Here is a 13,160-nt window from a genome sequence, read left to right on the forward strand (position 1 = left end):
GCACCAGGCCTTTGGGCATTCTTTGCTCAGACTTCCCTAAGCTATGCCTCCATTCTTTAGTTTACCATCTGAATCTTTTCCATAGCGTATCTGCCCATTCACTGCCACTACTAAAACAAGCCTATAAAAGCCAAGCAATAAAGCCTCATCCTCCCTCAACTCTGATTGCATACCTTTGTAGGGTTCCCATATCCCTCGGTGGCCAGACTTACCCTGGAGTTAGCCATCAGACCTTTGAAAGGGAGGAGATGAAACATCACAAGGAAATTCTCCTTGAGGAAAAGGCAAGGAAATGGGGGTGTGCCTAATTGGGTAGGAAAATGGGGGCACGCCCACTACAGGGATGCTGGAGAGTAAGGATGCATCCCCGAAAGAGAGTGACATTGCTATGGCCTTGACTCTGCTGAGGAATGTCAAATCCTTCAGGGGAAGTAGAATTTTATACCTGGCCTTCAAGTACAAGGGAGTAAGGGCCTTTCTGGAGGTGGGGCAGCAGCCCTCCTGGGATTTCAAGGAGGAAGAACAAATGCACAGAGAACCTGAAAGATTGAAGTGAATTTGTGGGTTTGGGGGGCTAGGATCAGGTCAAAGGGATAGAAATGTGATTTGTGGCTAGAAGTCTCAATGGATGTGGGGGACTAGAGCATTAGTCTAAAGCAGATAAAATCTGTTCTAGTAGCTGGATGAAAACTAAACATTAAGTCAACCATGCTCAAGTTTCTACTCTAGGTTAATACTGAGCATCATCCTCACCTACTCCCAGGGGCCCCATTCTTCCTATGAACCTGGTCCCTAATGTTTGAAGCCCAGACCACACCTGCCTCTGTCCACACTTGATATAACCTTGTCAGTTTGGTTGACCCAGGGCTTAGTAATCAAGGAAAAATTAAAACAGCAAAAATGGTCTTCTGGGCCCATTCTTTGTGCAGTTGTACCAGGCACAGAATACTTATATGGCCAGCAGGAGTTAAGAGGCCTCACAATGCTGCTCACTCCAGTCTTTAGAATACTCCATAAAGAGGAGAGCTCCTGCTTACCCCAGGTCTATAGGAACCAGACAGCACTTACGAGGTTCCAATCATGGTGTTGTCTGATGGATTTGCGTTCCCTAGCAGCAGTGTCCCTGTTTTCAATCTTTTGCTGCCTGTGCAATAGAGCGTCCATCACAAAAGGATCTTGTGGAAACTCAAGAAAGTATACTACATACAGTCTCAGCCACAGGAGATGGTCTATAGAGTACTTGTCTATCACAAAAAGCCCGTTTGATCCCTAGTGCTGCATAAACAAGGTATCATGACAAACACCTGTTATCCCAGGAGTTAAGAGGTAGAATCAGGAGGATCAGATGTTCAAGACCATTCTCAGCTGTATAGTAAGTTCCAAATGAGCCTGAGATGCATAAAAGCATACCTTAACACCTCCCCTCAGCACACACACATGAGAGTATCTTCTTAGTTTATTCTTTCTGGAGACTTTTTTTTTTTTGGAAGATCCTACATCTGACCACAGCTCCACTTCTGAGGTACTGCTACAACTGGTTGTACTTCTATATTCATATTAGACCTTGCTGCTTCAAGGTCTATGGAATTAAGAACTCAAACACTTCACTTAATAACAAGCTTGGTTATGGGGTCTTGCATCAAAGTTCGTTAGGACACTGAGATGTCAGTTAACAAGTTCTCCTTTTCATTGAGGGCTCTAAAGTCTGGGGAAGAGTTAGCCTGACAGTGGTGTGGTAAGGGAAGCTCAGGTGACTCAGTGTGGATTATGAGTTTCTTCACTGGCCCTACAGTTACCATGATGCCCCCCAGACTAGCCGGACTCAAGAAAAATGGGTGTCATTGGGCCTGGCATGGGCTTTTAAAACCTCAAAAACAAACCCCAATGACACACTTTTTTCAACAAAGCTGCATGTCCTAATCATTCTAATCCTTTCAGAGTTCCACTTCCTGATGACTAAGCGTTCTAAAATATGAGCCTATGGGAGCCATTTTTACTCAAACCACCACAATGTCCTTACAGTCTCAACTACTGATCTCAACCTAGAAGTAGCCACTGAAGAATACAACCAAAACTCAGCTCTAACTACACAGGGAAGGGTATCAGTAGTAAGTAGTGGAACAGAAATCAAATCCCAGAGACTTCTTGAGAGGGCTTGAACACATGTAGGCTTGTCATAGACAGTACCTATATGACTACTGCCTAAGCCTCAGATTTCTAGTAAAGCCTTAGTCTGACCTGTACTAAGAACGAGCACCAGACATCCACTTAGGGAGATATTATGGTATAAGATCAGGAAGCCTGAGGTTGGGCTTGCCAGACACAAGGGTTTCACCAGACGGAAGGACAGGAAAGATCTACAATTTGCCCTGAACTCCATGATGATGCTATAGTTACTGATCATACTACCAAAGAAAAGCTCGGTCTTGCTTTGGACTGCAGAGAAAGGCTTTGCGTTCCAGTCTGGAACAGATGGTGCTGAGACTGTAACCAAATGCAACTGAGTTTCCAACTTGATAAAGTCAAAGTCAAATAGGTACAGCTGTGATATCTACTCTGTGATACAGAGTAGAACAGGGTTATCTGCAGCAAGTGAGCACAGCACCAGCGTAATCGCCAAAATAATGTTTCCACTAAACAAAGGAAGCATGGGGATTTTTTATTTTCATTTTTCGAGACAGGCTTTCTCCGTAGCTTTGAAGCCTGACCTAGAACTAGCTCTTGTAGACCAGTTTGGCCTCAGACTCACAGAGATCCACCTGCCTCTGCTTCCTCAGGCTGGGAATAAAGGCGTGCGCCACCACTGCCTGGTTAGCATGGGATTTTATTGTGGGGGGGCTATATGTACATGTGAACAGGCCAATTCTTAAGCATGATGAGCTTCAGTCATATATATGACTATTGTAGACACATTTTGGGGACCGTATTTATCTCAAAGTCTCAGAACACATACATGATCAAAGTGGTAAACAGAAATTTCTCTGGGTATGTTCAGTCTGTACCATAACATTTTAGCCAAAAATAAGATATTTTGAAGCTACATTAATATGAGTTTACTCCCAAGAATGCCTACCTGGCATAGTCACTTATAAATTCATCCTTGAGACATTTCACTGACTTTATGAGATCAGGATAAAGGACATATATTTCCTGAAGGACTGGAGTGCTTTACCTTTCTAGTTAGGGACTGAAACTCTTGAAGTTGAGGGCAAGATAGGCCTTAGGATCATGTGGGGCAGTCTAACACTGTAACTTGAGGAGATATATACATAGGTAATTGTATCATGAATAAAATAAGTTGATATTTGCACTTTATGTAGCCTAAAAGATAGGTAATGTTCCTTTGAAACACAGTCAAAACAATTAAACAAACAGACCAGCTAGAAAAATAAGGAAAAGATAGACACTCTTTGTGATATTTTATACAATTTCATTGAATGTGATTTTCAGCTTTTGGTTATAACAAAAGAACTTTCAAAATAAGATTTAAGTTATATAAACAAGCTAAGTAGGACAGTAAGTTAAAAAGATTCATTACTGTTTCAGCTTTATTATTGGACTTTTTGTTGGCTCATAGGACAGGCGTTTTAAAAGCTGTTATATAAAGGGCCTGCCCCTTTAAGATGCTAATCATGCTAAAAAAAAAAAAAGATCATATCCCAAGTCCCAAGCCTGGAAAAATAAGGCCACTTTCCCCTTTAACTGTCTCCTTCTGGGCCAGAGTTAAGAAGCCATGCTGTGTAAGGCTTCACAACCTCTTCCCCTCAAAACTGCAAGAGATGTATGGGAGGAATTAGGGAGAGGGGTGGGGGTGAAAATGATCAAAGTACACGAGATGAAATTGTAAACAATAAAAATGACAAAATCATCCTAAAAATCTCACAAGCATACTTGTTCTTTATAGGTGACACAACCTAGTTCAGGAGACCTCTGCTCTCAAGGATATGGAAGTCAATGAGGGAGAAGGTGTGGCTGCCATATATTGGCAATAAGGCTAAGATAAGAGATGGGAATCAGAGCTCCTCCCCAAATCATCAGAGAATGAAAGTTCCATTAGGGACATATCTGACTCGTTGTTCAAAAAGAACCTCAGAGAATCAAGTCCCATTTCAGTAGCCCAAAGTGAGAGCAAAACTGACTTGTCCTTTCTCCTGAGCACAGGTCCTGTTGCCTGAAAGACAAGCCCCATGGGGAAAGCACAAACACACCTTTTCACAACATTTATTGGGGCAATCAGTATTGTAAATAAAGGATGGAATACTGAGGAGTAGAGAAATTTTTTTTTTCTGATAGGAATTCAGGAAAAGCGTTTTCTGCTTGTAAAATTGAGATGAGCTTCCTGACCCAGAGCTTACAACCAAAGGGAGCAACTGAAGGTACCTGACCCAAATGATACCTATAGATGTATCAGTGAGGCTCTGGCTACTGTGCGGCATGGATGGGTACTGGGTACTGCTTCTGACACAGTAGCTTCTTCTGTAAAGCCACATAGCCACACATTTCTGTAATTTATGGACCTGTCTGCTACTGTATCCCCGCCCCCCTTTTTTTGTCAGTGAAAGCATCACCTGCACCAAGCTCTCCTGTTTTGCAGGCCAAAATGTGCCTTCTTGGCAGATAGAGGGAAGTCCTTGTTCTGGCACTTGTCTAAGACATATGAATGAATGCATCCATGGTTCCTGTTGCTGTTTCACACTAAGTAAGTGTAGTGAGCCAGACAGGATCGCCATTACAAGATGGCGCCGACATCCTGTCTTGTTAGAAATAAACAACTCCATATTTGGCTATGCCTTTGAGAGCTGTGTGTCCCCCCGCTTCCCGCTTGCACGGTGGATGAGGATCCTTGAGCCTATCCCGATGCGGTCTGGTGTCAGCTGTTGGTGGCAGCCAATCACAGGGCGACCCGTGTGCCAATTCCCTGTTTAAGCAGCTGCCTCAGTGCCCTCACCCCCTTCGCTTCATGCTCTCTCCCTCCCTTCGCTCCCTGCCCTTCCCTTTCTGCCCCTCGTTTCCTGCCCCTCTCGCTTCCTGCTCCCATCAATCAAGGACACTCCAGTAAAGCGTGTTCTGAGTAGAATCCTGGTGTGGTGGTTGTTCTTTCGTTCGCCACAAGTAAGCCCTGTTGTGGACCAGTGGACCTGCTGCACCTGAGAAGCATTCATGGTCCACTGGAAGGGCTCTGATCAGGCATAAGTTAAAATCTGTAAGCAAATTCATCTGAGGCAGGGAGCTTGTCACGTGGGGGCCCTAGAGCTTGGATGGGCAGCCTGCTTTCTGGTTTAAATTTCCCTTCCCTGGATACCTGACTATTACAGTCAGATGTCTGGCTTTCCTGGGGACCTGTTATTTCTTCCAGGGCCCTTCCAGCTACCAGAGTATTTTGTGCTTTTGTTGTGTTCCCATCTGCCCCTTGAGTACTCTTGCCCTGGTTGGTGTTCAAGATGTTGGTAGGTTGTGGTTGAAGAACACTGAGCTGCCCTCCCTTGACTATGTTACTGATCTTGTCAGATACAAATATGCTTTTGCCATTCACCTTTGCTCCTTGAAGCCCCAAGACTGTTTTTCCTGAATCCAGGTGCTTCCCCAATGCTGCAGGGGCAGCCTCGGAGGATATTCTGGGCACATCTGGGCTGTGTTTACTGCTCTCTGACTCTTTCATGATAGTGTTGTCTAAGACCATAGATGCCTGGTGCAGAACAGGCTTTGTCATTGTATATGTGCTCTTGGCATGTCTGTCCTTGTTATCAGAACGTGACTGTCTCTGAGCCTCATGTTCTTCATTATCCACATGTGAGGTAAAAGGGAGAGGACAGTGCCCTGTTCTGGACGCTGTGCAGCTCTCTGACCCTTATTGGTTTCATTGAGATGACTGACCAAAGGCTTTTGCAGCGCAGTTTCAAATTTTTCCTGACATTGGCTCACCCGTGAGGTCCATGAAGGTTTACCTGACAGACTGCCTGGGTGGTGTTGTAGGACTGTCTAACAGTCAGACTGCAGGCCATTATCTGGAGTGTCCTTGCTGTTGCTCCATAGTTGGTGTTTTTGAACAGTCTCTAGGCTATGTCCCTTTGCCTTTAACAGTTTCTCCCCAATTGTCTTGCTGGGAAGCTTTCAGGTTTGTTCAATACAATGTTGTGTGGGTCTTTACTGCCCTGTTGCTTAAAGAAAGAGTTATTTGATGAGATTAAATTGGCTATTTTCCATTTTTAAGTTAAAAAATTAGTATTTTCTAAGCTCAGAAAATTTTATTAATTTGAAACAGAGTGCAGTAAAATACAGAATCAATTTGAATACTGACTCCACAATTAGATGCTCTGATCAAATCACTTAATGTCTTTGAATTTATTTTTCTAAAAAATTAAGATATGAACAACAACCCCTGAATATTTTTGACAGAATCTAATCCTAAATTTACATATAAGTTTCCAACGTATTACCAGGAGAAAGTGAGGTCTTAATACTCTCCTCTTCTCTCTCTCTCTCTCTCTCTCTCTCTCTCTCTCTCTCTCTCTCTCTCCCTCTCTTTCTTACATTTTTTAAGAAAGAAAACAAACTATCTTTTTTCATTTTACATACCAATCCCAGTTCCCACTCCCTTCCCTCCTCCTGTTCCCTCCACCTTTCTCCCACCCCACCCCCATCCACTCCTCAGAGAAGTAAGGCACATTGCTTTGAGAAAGGACCAAGGCCCTCTCTACTATATCTAGGATGAGCAAGGTATCCATCCAAAGAGAATGGGTTCCAAAAATGCCAGTACAAGCAGTAGGGATAAATCCTGGTGCCATTACCAGTGGCTGCCCCAGAGTCTGCCCCAGACATACAACTGTCACCCACTTCCTGGAAATTTCTCCAGTGCCAATTTTCTTGCTAGCCCCATAATGGCTCCCTCAATCAAAATATGTCTTCCTTGCTCTCATCTCTGTCCTTCCTCTATCTTGACTATTCCTTTACACATTAGAGTATTACTCAGTGGTAAAAAAAAAAAATATGACATCTTGAAATTTGCATGCAAATGATGGAACTAGAAAAAAAATCCTGATTGTGCTGTGGGACAATAGTCTTGTACTTTGTAAAGATTTATCATTTGTATTTTAATAAGACGCTGATTGGCCAATAGCCAGGAATCCACAAGGATGACCGCAGCTTAAGACCCTAAGCAATGAAGAAGAGGGTACCTGAACTGACCTTGCCCTGTAGTCAGATTGATGAATATCTTAGATGTCACCATAGAACCTTCATCAGCACTGATGGAGCCAGAGGCATAGACCCCCAGCAGAGCACTGGGCTGAGCTCCCAAAGTCCAGTTGAAGAGTGGGAGGAATGAGAATATGAGCAAACAGGTCAAGATCATGATGGGGACATGCACTAAAATAGTTTACCTGAGCTAATGGGAGCTTACCAACTCCAGCTGGACAAGGAAGGAAACAGCACAGGACCAAACTAGTCCTTCTGAATGTGGGTGACATTTGTATGTCTGGGGCAGACTGTGAGGCCACTGGCAGTGGCACCAGGATTTATCCCTACTGCTTGTACTGGTTTATAGAACCCATTCTCTTTGTAGGGATACCTTGCTCAGCCTAAGTATAGTGAGGAGGGACTTGGTCCTGTTGGGCCCTAAAGCCCCTCCAAGGAGGTGGTCGCCCCAAGAGACACCCACAACTCGGTTGATGCAATAGCAAGAGGAATTTTTATTCTGCCGCGGCAGAGGTCCCCCAGCCTCGAGAGGAGAAGGAAGACCGCTTTGTCTATTACAAGCTCTTTTAAAGGAAAAAAACCACAAAATCAGGGAGGGGGGAGTACAAAATCAAAGGGAAAGCCCAAAAATCATTTGTCTACTATTTTGACTAGTTTGTTTAACTGTCAGCTAACTCTACTTAATCAATGTTGTAACAGTTACATGGAGGAGCCTTGATCAATGTCATGGTTACAAGGAGGAACCTTGATCAATGTTATGGTTACAAGGAAGAGCCTTGATCAATGTTATGGTTACAAGGAGGAACCTTGATCAATATTATGGCGGTTACAAGGTCGTCTCACCCCAGTTCCAGGGTGCGGGTCTATACAATGGAGATGGAAAGTACTCAAAGCTCTCGTGCACGTGTTGTTGGTTACCAGGGCCCTGGTTCCCAGGAAGGGGGGTGCAGTAGTGCTAAGGTGCCTCTAAGTCTTTCAGAATTTCTCCCCTTTGTTTTGGTCGAATCTCAATCTTGAGATTCTCAGGGATTATCCCTAAGGACATGATATTGCTGGGTCAACACCATAGCTTGAGTAATGCTAAGTCGCTCGCGAATGAACATCAGGAGTCGATGAAGGATACAGGGCCCAAAGGTCAGGATAAGCAATAAGATGATCAAGGGACCAGTGATGGTGGAAATGAGTGTCGTGAACCAGGGGGAGCGGTTAAACCAGCCTTCAAACCAACCTTGTTGTGCCTCCCTGTCTCTCTATCTTTTGTCTAACCTGTCTCTGAGCTTAGCCATCGAATCTTTAATTACCCCAGAGTGGTCTACATAGAAACAACATTGTTTCTTTAGGGCAGTACAAAGTCCTCCTTCTTGAAGAAATATCAAGTCTAATCCGTGCCTATTTTGTAACACTACCTCAGAAAGAGAAATTATTGAATCTGCAAGCTTGGTTATAGATTGTTCTAGGGCCCTTAAGTCCTGGTCAATAGCTGCTCTTAATTCCTCAAAATGTTGGGGAATTTTGGAACTCTGCACTAGAGCAGTAGTACCGGTGCCAACACCGGCTGCCACCCCAAGGCCCAAGATCACTGCTAGAGTCATGGAGATGGGCTCTCGCCGATAACGGCTCAGGTGCCTGTCAAATTCATCTTCAAATGTTTTAGCAGGATAATAAAAGACCCTTGGAACTAGTCGAACAAGCACACAATAATCTTTGGTACCATCAAAAACCCATGTCGCCACGCAAGGCATCAGGCCTGTATTACAAGCCCACCATTTGTCTGAATCAGGGATCAGGTATCCGGTTTTAGAAGTTTTAGGGCTCTTAAGGGTCTCATTACATAAATGTTTGTGAGCAGCCGGTGGATTTCCCAAGCATGTCCCTGCACCAGTAACTTCTGTAAGAGTTAGTCTGTGACTAACTCCCCAAGCACAGCCATCCTGGCTAGTTGTGTTATTGAAACCCCCAGATATTGCAATCCCTTCATAATATGGGGGTCCTGCTGACAGGCATAGCCAGCAAGATTGTGTCATATTGGGGTCTGTACTATTCAGCAAAGAAAAAGCTCCCAGTATTAGATTAAACAGTCGCTGGCCTGTATTAGAAAGTGCCAGCAGTGAAGCAGGGGTAGCAGAAGAATTTTTAGGACTCGAAGGGGGACCTAGGACCCTGGCAAAGGGGGTGGCCACCTCAGCCAGGGCTAGCTGTCCCTGGTCAGGCAATACCGGGTTGGGCCCTAGTGCTATGGTCCTGGGAGGTGTTATAATAATTCGTAGGGTGAACAGAATCCCTATGTCTTCCCCTCCTGGGTTATACAACCGTAAACCCCAAATATTGCCTGTTAACCAATTAGCCTTTTTTCCCTTCTCCGTGAAGGTGATTGTGATTTCAGATTCCCCTGGTGTGGTACGAGTGAAAGAGACTAAGTCTTCTTTGCTAGCCCCCAACCAGGAGGTACTGACACTGGTTTCACATCCCCAGGTAGCACAATAATACACTTCGCCCCCCCCCTGCACTCCAAGTTCGTCTTCCCCCAGGGCAAACATACCATTCAGAATGTCTGCATGCAGGATAAGAATTCCCGGGAGTTCATTCAGTATCCCCCCAAGAGTCTTTTGCTAAAACACATAGGTCAAATTCTAGCTGGGGGAACCAGGTACCCAGGGGGTGAACTCCAGTGGCTAGCCTTAAGACTTGCCCAGTTTCAAAGTTAGTCAGAGTCCAAGTTAAGTCCTGAGGTGTATGAGGGTTCTTAGCACTATGTGTGGAGGGAAACACCAGGGCAAAGAACAGCAAGCCTGGTAGGATCAGGCTTCCTTGACTAGTCTCAGTTTTAGAGGATTTTGGGTACGCTGAAGCTTCCATTTGGAAAGTTCTGGGTCGTCCTGTGGAGGTGCCGGCTTGACGTGAGACGCGTGGATCCAGGCTGCAATACCGTCCACTTTGAGGGCAGTAGGTGTCGTAAGAAGCACGGTGTAGGGTCCCTTCCAGCGAGGTTCAAGGTTCTGGGACCGATGTCTCCGCACGTACACAGAATCGCCAACCTGGAACGGATGCGAGATCTCCGGATGCCCAGGCTGGTAGGCAGCAGCTAGGGGTCTCCACACTTGGGCCTGGACGATCTGAAGTGCTTTTAGCCGCGCCTGCAAATCAGGTTTGTGAGTAGCGGGGTCAGGAGGGGCCCTAAAGGAGGCCAATGGGGGAGGCCCCCCATATAGGATCTCATAGGGAGTAAGTCCAAGCCGAGAAGGGGTGTTCCGCACCCGGAACAGGGCTAGGGGAAGGAGCTGTACCCAGTCTCTAATGCCAGATTCCAAAGCTAATTTGGATAAAGTCTCCTTTATGGTTCTATTCATCCTTTCTACCTGTCCTGAACTCTGGGGTCTGTATGCACAATGTAATTTCCAATTAATCCCCAGTGTCTTGGACACACCCTGACTTACCTGGGAGACAAAGGCTGGGCCATTGTTAGACCCGATTACCTTGGGCAGGCCAAACCGAGGAAAAATATCTTCTAGTATCTTCTTCACCACCATTTGAGCCGTTACTCGTTTGGTGGGAAAAGCTTCAGTCCAACCGGAGAAGGTGTCTATAAAAACTAGGAGATATTTATTACCATATTTTCCTGGTCTTATTTCAGTAAAGTCCACTTCCCAATGAGTACCAGGTCGGTCTCCCCTTATTCTTATGCCCTCCGGGGCACTTTGCCGTTTTGCATTTACCTTGGCACAGGGGACACAAGTTGATGTCACTTGCTGTATGAGTGAGTTAAGACCTGGAATATAAAAATCTGTCTTTTCCATAAGAGATTTAATCTTTTTATGTCCTAAATGAGTCCATCGATGCATTTGAGTGACCAGCTCAAAAGCATCTTTCTTGGGCAACACAGTTTTGCCCTGATATTTCCAAACTTCTTGTTGTTCATCAAAGTCTGCATTAAGTTTCTGAATAGTCTCTAGATCCTGGGTTAAATATTGGAAATGATCTTCTATGGAGGAGGGTGCCTCTGCCAAGGATAATATTTCTGAGTTAAACGCGGCCTTTTTAGCCATCTCATCTGCCATCTGGTTTCCTTTGGCAAATGGATCATCGCCCTTCTGATGTCCTGGGCAATGGATAATGCTCACCTTCTTGGGTAGGAAGAGAGCCTTTAATAGTCCCAGGATTTCAGTCTTATTTTTAATTTCTTTTCCAGCAGAGGTTAGCAGTCCTCTTCTTCGATAAATTTCCCCATGGACGTGGGCCGTTGCAAATGCATAACGGCTGTCTGTATATATGTTTACTTTTTGTCCTTTTGCTAGCTCTAAAGCCTTAGTAAGGGCTATTAATTCTGCCTTTTGGGCAGAGGTTCCTGGGGGCAATGCCTGTGCCCATATGGTACTTTGTCCATCCACCACCACCGCCCCTGCCTTTCGCTCACCTTCTTTGAAGAAGCTGCTGCCATCTGTGAACCAGGTATAATCTGCATCAGGAAGCCGGCAATCAGTCAAATCCTCCCTGGTTCCGTGGTATTCTGCCAATATCTGGTGACAGTCATGAGGTGCCCAAACAGTGGGTTCCGAATTGCGGAGCAAGGTGGCGGGGTTCAGCAACGTCGCATTTCCAAATGTGATGTGTTCAGGGTTGAGCAACAGCGACTGGTAGTGGGTTATGTGGGCATTCGAGAGCCATCTATCAGGAGGTTGACGAATTACAGTCTCTAAAGCATGAGGTGCTATTATAGTCAGCGGTTGGCCCAGAGTCGATTTATCTGCATCTTTGACCAGGGTAGCTACAGCTGCTACCATACGGAGGCAAGGGGCCATCCTGTCACCACGTTGTCCATCTTTTTGGAGATGTAGGCCACTGGCTTTTTCCTGGGTCCCAGGTTCTGAGTCAGCACCCCTTTTGCTACCCCCTTGTTCTCATCTACGTATAAGGTGAATGGTTTGGTGACATCAGGGAGACTCAAAGCAGGGGCCGAAAGGAGGGCCCTTTTTATTTTATCAAAAGCCCGTTGTTGGTCCTTTCCCCAGGAGAAAGGGGCGTTGGCTTTGGTAAGCGGATACAGTGGGGCGGTCATTTCAGCGAAACCCGGTATCCATAACCTACAGAAACCGGCAGTTCCCAGAAACTCTCGGACCTCTCGTGCCCCTTTGGGAGGGGGAATTTGTGCCACGGCCTGCTTCCGACTGTCTGTTAGCCATCTCTGTCCACCCTCCAAGAGGTACCCCAGGTAGGCTAATTGTTTCTTGCAGATCTGTGCCTTTTTAGCAGATGCCCTGTAGCCCAGTTCACCTAACCTGGTGAGTAGGGCTAGAGTCCCTTTGAGGCATTCCTGCTCAGTCTCTGCAGCCAGCAGGAGGTCATCTACATATTGGAGTAAGATTACCTCTGAATTGGTGGTGCAAAAACTGGCCAGATCCTGGTGTAGGGCCTCATCGAATAGAGTTGGAGAATTTTTGAATCCCTGGGGTAGTCTCGTCCAGGTGAGCTGCCCAGAAACTCCTGAATTGGGATCTTTCCATTCAAAAGCAAACAATGGCTGGCTCTGAGGGCTAAGTCTTAGAAAAAAGCATCTTTTAAATCAAGTACTGAGTACCATACATGGGTCGGAGACAGGGTACTTAAGAGATTATAAGGATTAGGCACCGTAGGATGAATGTCTAGAGTGTGGCGGTAACTTCTTGGACTGGTCTGTAGTCCCCTGTGCCTGGCTTCTTTACTGGGAGAAGAGGTGTGTTCCAGGGGGAATGGCAGGCCTTTAAGATGCCCAGTTTTAAAAGTCTCTGAATGTGGGGCCTGATTCCTTCTCGGGCCTCGCGGCTCATGGGGTATTGTCTTATGGAAACTGGAGTGACTGATGGTTTTAGCTCTATTATCAAAGGAGATTGATTGCTTGCCAGCCCCATACCTGCGGTTTCCGCCCAGGCCTGGGGGAAATCACGGAGCCATTCGTCATCAATGGGCAGCTCCGGGGGAGGAGGCAGTTCAAA

The sequence above is a fragment of the Microtus pennsylvanicus genome, chromosome 4, assembly GCF_037038515.1.
Source record: "Microtus pennsylvanicus isolate mMicPen1 chromosome 4, mMicPen1.hap1, whole genome shotgun sequence".
Lineage (NCBI taxonomy): Eukaryota > Metazoa > Chordata > Mammalia > Rodentia > Cricetidae > Microtus > Microtus pennsylvanicus.